This window comes from Trachypithecus francoisi, unplaced genomic scaffold (genome assembly GCF_009764315.1).
Source record: "Trachypithecus francoisi isolate TF-2019V2 unplaced genomic scaffold, Tfra_2.0 Lachesis_group13, whole genome shotgun sequence".
Lineage (NCBI taxonomy): Eukaryota > Metazoa > Chordata > Mammalia > Primates > Cercopithecidae > Trachypithecus > Trachypithecus francoisi.
The window spans coordinates 72,509,263-72,520,233 of record NW_022681458.1 but is presented as its reverse complement, the minus strand read 5'-3'; the positions used below and the strand labels follow the sequence as shown (position 1 = coordinate 72,520,233).

General features: G+C 46.1%; 1 pseudogene; it reads right to left on the bottom strand.

Moving 5' to 3' along the window:
- Positions 1-1,519: 1,519 nt before the first annotated feature.
- Positions 1,520-2,836, bottom strand: LOC117094204 (annotated as a pseudogene).
- Positions 2,837-10,971: the final 8,135 nt, after the last annotated feature.

Here is a 10,971-nt window from a genome sequence, read left to right as displayed (position 1 = left end):
GAGATTGTGCCACTGCACTCCAGCCCGGGTGACAGCAACCCTGTGTCAAACAAAACAAAACTGGAAGATTAGCATGCATTTGACTTCACACACTGAAGTGACATCCTGACAGTCACATCCATTTCAAGGAACATCATACTGGAGTACTTTTCAGAGAGGTGTCCTTCATAATTTCTGAAGGTCTTTGAAACAAGGTCTTTGTTAGAACTTCTTCTGCTTTTCTTTTCCCCAATTCCTAGTATAAGGCATTTATTCTCAGAGGTTCAGCTTTTAGAAAGACTCTTCCATGTAACATTTCTGCTTGTCCTACATGTTAGGAGGTCCAATCAACACACACACAAAATAGAAAAGTATTTTCCAGTATTTTTAACACAAAGTTACTGGTTTAAAAACATGTCTATTCCCTTTTATATCTGCTTTTAAAAGAAGTTAGGAAGACAAGGTAATGGAGCCCATAAGCTTTGTCTTCTTGACCAAGAAGAAACTTCTCTAAGAAAGTTTGGGGCAGGAATGACACACAGTTAAGAAGCCCCATGAATCCAAATATTTACTCAGCCTCACTAAAATGAGAGCATACCACTGGTTTATGAAATTATTAGAGCTGCCGAAGGGTTTGGAAGTGTACTCCAGGGGGGCCAGCTGGGCTCAGAGTGGAGCAGGGTCAGGATGGACGAGGACATGCTGACCACCCTGAAGATCCTCATCTTCGTGAGAGTAGGGTGGGCAAGTTCCCCTGCTCTTGAGGTCCACAGATGATACTTTTGACCTGGAACTTGCAGCAACAATAGCATGATGTGACTGCAAGCAGTATGATTAGAATGTATGCCAGGTGGGCCGGGCGCGGTGGCTCAAGCCTGTAATCCCAGCACTTTGGGAGGCCGAGACAGGCGGATCACAAGGTCAGGAGATCGAGACCATCCTGGCTAACCTGGTGAAACCCCGTCTCTACTAAAAAAATACAAAAAACTAGCCGGGCGAGGTGGCGGGCGCCTGTAGTCCCACCTACTCGGGAGGCTGAGGCAGGAGAATGGCGTAAACCCAGGAGGCGGAGCTTGCAGTGAGCTGAGATCCGGCCACTGCACTCCAGCCTGGGCGACAGAGCGAGACTCTGTCTCAAAAAAAAAAAAAAAAAAAAAGAATGTATGCCGGGTGAAACAAAGGGATCACTGTCATAGATGTTGCCTCAAATTCCAGTTGTCTGGAAAAAATGTAAAGTGGACCACCTGCCAAAAAAAAAAAAAAAATACTCAGCGAGCTCCAAGCAAGTTTTGGGGGCTCCCCAAAACCAGTGAAGACTTCAACTAAAAGTGGAATTTCAAAGCACTCTAAGAAACCAAACCCCAAAATTAAACAGGAAGATCAGTGTCTGTACTGAACAGCCCCATCTGGTGGACACAGGATTTGTGTTATTGACTTGAATGTTATCCTGGCATCCGTCGGTGTTAAGTAGCAAGAGCTGGATTAAGTACCAAATACAGTAAAGCAAACCCGGCTTTGAGGCAAGGACCCCTTGAAGTAGTCATGCAGTGCTTTTGTTACCGTTCTCGGAGCGAGTCTTCCTCATCCCTCCCACCTTCTTTTGGCCTCCTTGTAAACCTGAACCGCCAGGTACCTCAATTTTCTTCATGGCCAGACTGTTAAATTGTTAAATGGGTGGAGGAAATGGGTGAGCCACTGCTTGCTCTGCACGTTGTCCTCTGGGTGCTGGGTCTTCAGGTAGTACAGCAGCCGCATGGCTTTGACCCGCAGAAGTAACTGGCCCATTCCCAGGCTGTCCCCCAAGATGTGTCCTCCTAAGAAGCTGGTCAGGAAGACGAGATGTTCGCTGTGGTTGTAGATGGGGAAGGTGATGCTGCTCAGGTCAAGCGTTTTGTCCACCTGCCTGGCATGCAGGAGCGGGTTGGGGGGCACACAGAGCAGCTGGTGCCTCAGGGACACCTGCTGGTACTGGATCTGGCTTCGTCTCCCCTTGGGACCTGCAGGTCCTGCATCACACTGCCCAATTTACCGACTTCGGCAAAGATGTCTGGTTCCAGCTATAAGTCGCTGTGGGAGACCACCAAAATGGAGGCGAAATTGACCTTGGAGCTCCTGGAGAAGCGGTAGGAGTCGGTGGTGGTGAAATGGCCCTGCATGAAGCCCACTCAGCCTTGGCCAGGCTCCCCCCGGGACGCACGGCTCCTCCAGATCTTCGTCCTCAGGCAGGTAAAGGGAGCCGCAGCCCAGCGCGGCCGGCAGCATCATGGGCGCCAGAGGAAGATGAGGGGTGCCCACCACCACCCCAGCCACTGGAAGGCGCGGGACAGTGGCCCCTTCAGGCGGTCAGCGTGGCAGTCGCGTGCAGACGGCTACGGATTCGGGGTTTCGCCCCAGCAGGGGTGCGTCCTTCCAACCCACGCCGGGTGGCTGCGGCCTCTTCTCCAGCTACGGTCGCCGCTCCGAGGGCTGCCCTGACTCCCAGCCCGGCCTCGCTTCGGTCCCTGGTCCTACACTGGGACCTCCACCGACCCGGACCCAGACTTTGAGCCACGCTGCCGCGGCCCGGCTCCGGCTTCCCCTCCGACTCTGACCGACTCCGCTCAGACTCCCGACCCGACTCCGGCTAGTCGCCCAGTCCCTCTTCCTGGGCGCCTACTCCAGCTCCCGCTTTGCCCCAGGCTCGGGTCCGCCTGCCCCACGACCTTAGAGGAACAGAAACTCATTTCCAGGAAGCACAGGCGGGACAGCAGGTGAAAAGGCCGCTGCGGGGAGCAGATCTCCGCCCCACCCGACGGTTTCCTGGAGACATTCTAGGGAGTCTGAGCTCTGGCCGCACACCCGGACACAGAGGCGGCATTGGGAGCACGTGGCTGGCCCGGATGCCCAACGAATCTGAAATGTGTTTGAGGCGTGCCTGGACTCTCAGGGGTTCAGCAAACACAAGGAATGCTTCTTCAAGGCCATCAGATGCATGCCTATCCTACGGGACTTGTAATTTATTGGGAGAATTTGGGTTTCTCCCACACACAAATGCCATAGATATTCCACATGTCCTGAGTGACAGATATTACCTTACTTGTGGTTCACCCAGTAGCAGTTTCAGGTAAGACTTGTGAACCTGATACCCTTAACTTAGTTATTGTTTTTATTCTCTATTCATAAATGTAACATGTGCATACGTTCTCCTTGTGAAAGAAGTATAGAATGAAAAGTGTGGGAAAAAAATATAAACCTCTTACCCATTCCTCTTAAAGGAAATGTTAAAAAGTGGGTCTACATCCTTACAAACCCTTTCTATGCAAGACATGCATATCAAAGATATAGCAAATACACCTTTTTCATAAATATTATTGTACTATTCATGTTATGCAGATTATATTTTTCATCTACAGTGGCAGAGGATTTGAACATGTCAGTGCAAATAAATTTATCTTCTTTTTTAACTGCTCTATACTTTTCCAATGTATAGATGAAACATAATTTCATCAGAATCTTATTGATGGACTCATAGATTGTTTAGTCATTTGCTTTTATAAGTAGTGCTCAGTGAATGAATGTCTTTTATTTAACCTATACACAGGAGCCATATCTGTGAGATAATTTTTCAGAGTGGATTCACTAGGCTAAAGGATAGGTTCTTTTAAATTTTTAGAGCTATTGAGAGATTAAAATCCAAAGAAGTTGTATTAATTAATACTCTCATAAGCAATATATGAATTTGCCATAGCCTATCCTACAGTGTCAGCAAAGTGTTTGGTTTGTGTCACTGGTATCTTACTTTGGTTTAATTTTGAATGCATTGCTTAGCATCCTTATCTTTCCTTTTTTTTTTTTTTTTTTAGACGGAGTCTCACTCTGTCACCCAGGCTGGAGGTGCAGTGGCGCAATCTCGGCTCACTGCAAGCTCCGTCTGCCAGGTTCACACCATTCTCCTGCCTCAGCCTCCCTAGTAGCTGGGACTACAGGCGCCTGCTGCCATGCCCGGCTAATTTTTGTATTTTCAGTAGAGACAGGGTTTCACCGTGTTAGCCAGGTTGGTCTCGATCTCCTGACCTTGTGATCCACCCACCTTGGCCTCCCAAAGTGCTGGGATTACAGGTGTGAGCCACCGTGCTCGGCCTATCATTCCTTTTTGAGTGAACTTTCTTTTTTTTTTTTTTTTTTTTTAGACAGAGTCTCACTCTGTCACCCAGGCTGGAGTGCAGTGGCCAGATCTCAGCTCATTGCAAGCTCCGCCTCCCGGGTTCACGCCATTCTCCTGCCTCAGCCTCCCCAGTAGCTGGGACTACAGGCGCCCGCCACCTCGCCCGGCTAGTTTTTTTGTATTTTTTAGTAGAGACGGGGTTTCACCGTGTTAGCCAGGATGGTCTCGATCTCCTGACCTCGTGATCCACCCGTCTCGGCCTCCCAAAGTGCTGGGATTACAGGGTTGAGCCACCGCGCCCGGCCTGAGTGAACTTTCATATCTTGTGTGTGCCTATTCCATTCAGAAGTTTTCCCTATGGATTGCTGAGATTTTCTTCTTGTTTTATAGGAACCTTTATATTTTTAAAAAATGACCACCTTTCTTGTGATCAGAGTTACAAGCATCTCCCCATTTTGCTTATTGCCATGGCTTACTTTTGTAGTTCGATTAACGAATACTTTTATGAGTTCCAAGTTTTTTGTTATAATACATTTTTCTTTTTTTGTGATTATAAAAAAATTACTAGAAAATTTAAACCAAAGTTGTGACCAATAGAAATGATCATTACTGGCTAGGTGTGGTGGCTCATTCCTGTAATCTCAGCATTTTGAGAGGCCAAGGCAGGAGGATTACTTGAGGCCAGGAGTTTGACACCAGGCTGGGCAACATAATGAGATCCCATCCTTAAAAAAAAAAAAATTAGCCGGGCGCGGTGGCTCAAGCCTGTAATCCCAGCACTTTGGGAGGCTGAGACGGGCGGATCACGAGGTCAGGAGATCGAGACCATCCTGGCTAACATGGTGAAACCCCATCTCTACTAAAAATACAAAAAAAAAAAAAAAAAAAAAACGGGAGAGGTGGCGGGTGCCTGTAGTCCCAGCTACTCCGGAGGCTGAGGCAGGAGAATGGTATAAATCCGGGAGGTGGAGCTTGCAGTGAGCTGAGATCTGGCCACTGCACTCCAGCCTGGGCGACAGAGCGAGACTCCGTCTCAAAAAAAAAAAAAAAAGAAAGAAAGAAAAAAAAAATTAGAGCCGGCGCGGTGGCTCAAGCCTGTAATCCCAGCACTTTGGGAGGCCGAGACGGGCGGATCATGAGGTCAGGAGATCGAGACCATCCTGGCTAACACGGTGAAACCCCGTCTCTACTAAAAAAAAATACAAAAAACTAGCCGGGCGCAGTGGCGGGTGCCTGTAGTCCCGGCTGCCCGGAGGCTGAGGCAGGAGAATGGCGTAAACCCGGGAGGCAGAGCTTGCAGTGAGCTGAGTTCCAGCCACTGCACTCCAGCCTGGGCGACAGAGCGAGACTCCGTCTCAAAAAAAAAAGAGAAAAAAAAATTAGTAGGCTGGACTCAGTGGCTCACGCCTGTAATCCCAGCATTTTGGGAGGCTGAGGCGGGTGGATCACCTGAGGTCAGGAGTTCGAGACCAGCCTGACCAACATGAGGAAACCCCGTCTCTACTAAAAATACAAAAATTAGCTGGGCATGGTGGTGCATGCCTGTAAGGAGAATCGCTGAAACCCAGGAGGTGGAGGTTGCAGTGAGCTGAGATTGCGCCATTGTACTCCAGCCTGGGTGACCGAGCAAGACTCTACCTCAAAAGAAAAAAAAAAATTAAACATTAGCCAGGTGTGATGGTGCACACCTGTGGTCCTAGCTACACAGGGGGCTGAGGTGGGAGGATTACGTGAGCTCAGGAGGTATAGGCTGCCGTAAGCTATGATTGTGCCACTGCACTCCAGCCTGGGTGACAGAGCAAGACCTTCTCTCACAAAAAAAAAAAAAAAGGAAATAAATAAAAGAAAGCAAGCAAGCAGAAATTATCATTACTGTCTTGGCTGGATACAACTACAATCTTCAAGTGTGTTTTGTAGCTTTGTATTCCCTATTTGAGTTTTTCATCTTGCATAGCTGTAATGTATTGAAAAGTAGTTCTAACTGGGCATCTTTCCATAGTGACATCCGCCTTCTCTGAAACTCTGTGCTTTTATTCCATAAATTATAAATAAATATGTTATTGGCCATTGCAATGGGTGAGACAAAACTTTGAAATTTTTTTCAATAAGGAAGCTCAAAGTTTGACAAGAAAACAACTGCAAAAATATAACAAAACATCTGCGGAAGTAGCACAGCATCCTGGCTCATAAAATCAGAATCGGAAACCATCAGTTTCCTTCCGGTTTCTGTCCCCTTTCTTGTCTGTAAAAACCAAATATTCAGGTCAAGCACAGTGGCTTATGGCTCTAGCCACAGCACTTTGGGAGACCCAAACGGGTGGATTGCTCGAGGCTAGGATTTCAAGACCAGCCTGGACAACGGGGCAAAACCCTATCTCTACAAACAATACAAAAAATTAGCCAGGAATTTTTTGTACAGTGTCATATACATGTACATGTCATGTCGTGTACATGTCATGTCATGTACATGTAGTTCCAGCTACTTGGGAGACTGAGGTGGGAGGATCACCTGAGCCCAGGAGGTTGAGGCTATAGTGCACCAAGATTGCACCACTGCACTCCAGCCTGGGTGACAGAGCAATACCCTGTCTCAAAAACAACAACAACAACAACAACAACAAAACAACCCCAAACATTTAGAAGAATTTAAGATGAGGGAAAGGAGAGCCACTCACCCAGTTCTCCAGTGACCTAGTGTCCCTAACTTGTAGAGCAGCTTTACTTCCAGTCTTGTGGCTACTTTGCAGTCAGTTCTTTGATTGGAGAAGTGCCTTGCACTTTATACCAGACTTTCCTTATGAGCAGATAGTTACAGGTTAGTCTACAAGACATGGTGATCACGTCACTCCTCTGTTCACATCCCTGTGATGACTCCACATTTCACTCAGAGCTGAAGTCAAAGTCCTTACAATTATATGCATGTGTGCTACAACAACTCACACAAAGATGGACAGCCATAGGCCCGGGTGAAAGCTCAGAGAGTCTGGTTTCAAACAGGAAGATGGGAGCAATGGATACTGTGACAACTGACAGTCTCTGCCAGACATTAAAATGCTATGAAGCCACTATAATTAAAATTATGGGCCAGCCACTGTGGCTGACACCTGTAATCCCAGCACTTCCGGAGGCCAAGGCAAGCAGATCACTTGAGGTCAGGAGTTCGAGACCAGCCTAGCCTGGCCTACATGGCAAAATGCCATCTCCACTAAAAATACAAAAATTAGCCAGGCATGGTGGTGCACACCTGTAGTCCCAGCTACTTGGGAGGCTGAGGCAGGAGAATCACTTGAACCCATGAGGCAGAGGTTGCAGTGAGCCAAGATTGCACCACTCTACTACAGCCTGGGCAACAGAGCGAGATTCTCTCTCAAAAATAAAATAGGCCGGGCGCGGTGGCTCAAGCCTGTAATCCCAGCACTTTGGGAGGCCGAGACGGGCGGATCACGAGGTCAGAAGATCGAGACCATCCTGGCTAACACTGTGAAACCCCGTCTCTACTAAAAAGTACAAAAAACTAGCCGGGCGAAGTGGCGGGCGCCTGTAGTCCCAGCTACTCGGGAGGCTGAGGCAGGAGAATGGCGTGAACCCGGGAGGCGGAGCTTGCAGTGAGCTGAGATGGGGCCACTGCACTCCAGCCCTGGCGACAGAGTGAGACTCCGTCTCAAAAAAAAAAAAAATAAAATAAAATAAAATTCTGCTGTGTTGATTTCAAAATAATGATCCCAGCTACCTGGGACGCTGAGACATGAGATCCCCTACACCTGGGAGGTGGAGGTTGCAGTGAGCCAATATTGTGCCACTGCACTCTAGCCTGGGTGACAGAGCGAGACTCTGTCTCAAAAAAAAAAAAAAAAAAAAAGTAAACAAGCAGGTAAACTAATTTTAAAGCGATAGTACTAAAAGACAATAACACAGAGCTATGACAATACAGAGTGGCTAAAATGGGAGAGGAGGAAGGATTATGTTTCCCAAGTTAATTTTTGGGGAGAGATACAATTTATTAAACAAGCATATATATATGCCCCTCTGTGCCTACTCCTGTTGTGGACACTGGGCATAAAGCAACATAGAAGGTTAAATCTTTGTTCTCAAGAAGCTTAAGACATTCCATTGATACAGACTGACAATAAACAAACAAGCAAATTGATATTTAATATGCAGAGTCATATGCAGAGTCAGATTTACTATGATACCCCAGCGGGGGCTGGTCATTGCTGAGGGCCATAGAATGTTCTAGGTGGCAAGTGGAAGCCAGGTTGCAACAACTACATAGTTTTACATAAGCATTTCTAGTAAATTGCCTAAATAAATCTTAGAAGGAATAACTGAAGCTCCAAGACTCTAGCAACTTATGATTTATTTTCACATTCTTAATAAATATTCACTTTCATACTTAATTTTTTAATTGCAATTTTTATATTTTGTTTCTTTTAAAAGTGCCCCCCCATTATAACAATGTCAGGCCCCACAAAACTTGGATGTTCCCATAATAAGATATCAGGTGGTAACAAGTTTTTTTGGTTTTTTTTGAGATGGAGTCTTGCTCTGTCCCCAGGCTGGAGTACAGTGGTGTGATCTTGGCTCACTGCAACCTCCACCTCCCGGGGTCAAGTGATTCTCCTGCCTCAGCCGCCCAAGTGGCTGGAACTACAGGCACTCACCACCACGCCCAGCTAATTTTTGTATTTTTCGTAGAGACGGGGTTTCAACATGTTGGCCATGATGGCCTCGATCTTTTGACCTTGTGATCCACCCACCTCAGCCTCCCAAAGTGTTGGGATTATGGGCGTGAGCCACCATGGCCGGCTGGTAACAAGTTTTATGAAGAAAAATCAGAATGAAGATGATGGAGTAAAATTGTTGTGGGGGAGGTACTATTAATATGAGATGGTCAGCAATGACCTCTCTAGTAGATGATGTTTGTCCTGAGCCCTGAAGGAAGCAAGCTATAACCTTGGAAACAGTAGATACAGCAAAGGCCCTGAGGCATGTGTACTATGAAGCCATCTATAGACTTATTACCTAAGAGGATGTTCCCTAGGCTAAATTAATTCTTTTAGAATATTTTATGTCTCCAAAATCAAGGATCAGTTATATTAATAAATACATACACTTATGAAGCTACCCATTTATAAGAAATACAAAAGGTGAATTTTCGTGAAAACAGGTTCATTTTCTTCAGATAAGGCTGGAATTTCCGATTGTACAGAGTCTACAGGCTGACTCCTACATTCACCCTTGGTCTTCTGCAGTGATACTCCTGAAATCCTAAAATGATTAAGTTCTGTTTCTATCAGTTGGCCCTCCTAGCACTCTGCCTCTGAGAACCAGAACAAACCTCTTTGCATTTTCTGCGAGTCATGTACTGTTTAGAGACTAAGGAGGCCTGAGCAGGAAGAATCTGCCTGTTGATAACTCTTAACTCTGTTTTTAGAATAAACACACCCGTTTAATGAAAACAGTGTGTGCACTGAGTGTTTTTTTAAGGGAAACAGCACAGAAAGGAGAGATGGGAGAAAACCAAAAGAGATCAAAAGGTGGCCGGGCGCGGTGGCTCAAGCCTGTAATCCCAGCACTTTGGGAGGCTGAGACGGGCGGATCACGAGGTCAGGAGATCAAGACTATCCTGGCTAACACGGTGAAACCCCGTCTCTACTAAAAAATACAAAAAAACTGCCGGGCGAGGTGGCGGGCGCCTGTAGTCCCAGCTACTCGGGAGGCTGAGGCAGGAGAATGGCGTAAACCCAGGAGGCGGAGCTTGCAGTGAGCTGAGATCCGGCCACTGCACTCCAGCCTGGGCGACAGAGCGAGACTCCGTCTCAAAAAAAAAAAAAGAGATCAAAAGGTTATTAAACAACCTGGAATCAATAATATACTTTTTAAAAAGGTTTCAGCCAGAGTATCCTGTTTCTTTGCTGTCCACCTTCTATTTAAAAAATGGTCATGACAGAGAAGCATGATGGATTTAACTAGACTACAGGCAGAGCCTAAGTTTTATTTACTTTTGCATCTTCGGGCGAAGCACATGGTAAACACACCATACATATTTGTGCAATTAGGAATTAATGTTAATCTATGTGATAGCAACCATAATTATTCTACACCATCTGGTGATAACGTGGGTTTCATTTTATATATGGATTTCTCGTTGTTTTTCCAAGGCCTGCTTACAAAAAAACACAAGAAGATGAGGTGAAAAATTCCTAGGCCCTGCCATGCAGCCACAGAAAATGGGAACCTGCCTGACTGTGGACATCAAATGAATTTCAAGGCCCAGAACCTGGATAGCATGGTTCACCTTATATGGTAGTATAAGTTGTTTCTGAGCTGATACAGCTGGGAAAATGGAAGGCAGGGAGCCTGTCATTCTCTGCCTCTTTGACCTGGTAGATACCTCGCTGTGCAGAATTGACCAGAACGCAAACTTTGTGTGTATTCTGGCACATGCAAGGGAGGCAATGGGAAGCCACACTTATCCTCCTGCATCTCTATCTTGTTTATATTCTTTGCTCTGCTTCTTAGTTCATCCAAAACTAAACCAAAGTAAAATCAACTTGAATGAAATCCAAGTCTTTATTCTCTCCATTCCCCAAACCCAGGCTAGATTCCATGGTCTGATTTTCAGCTTACATTATATTGTCTAGCTCTGTTTTTACAGTAAACACATACATTTAATAAAAGATGACAATTTGTGCACAGTGAGTATTATTTTAAGAGAAGCTATGGGAATATACTCTTGGCCTCAAAGAGCTGACTGTCCAGTTAGGGAGACAAAAAGTGTAAAAACCATTACTATCTCTAAAGTCAAGACAAAGTTAGAGGGTCTAAGACCTATAGTAAACTAGAGG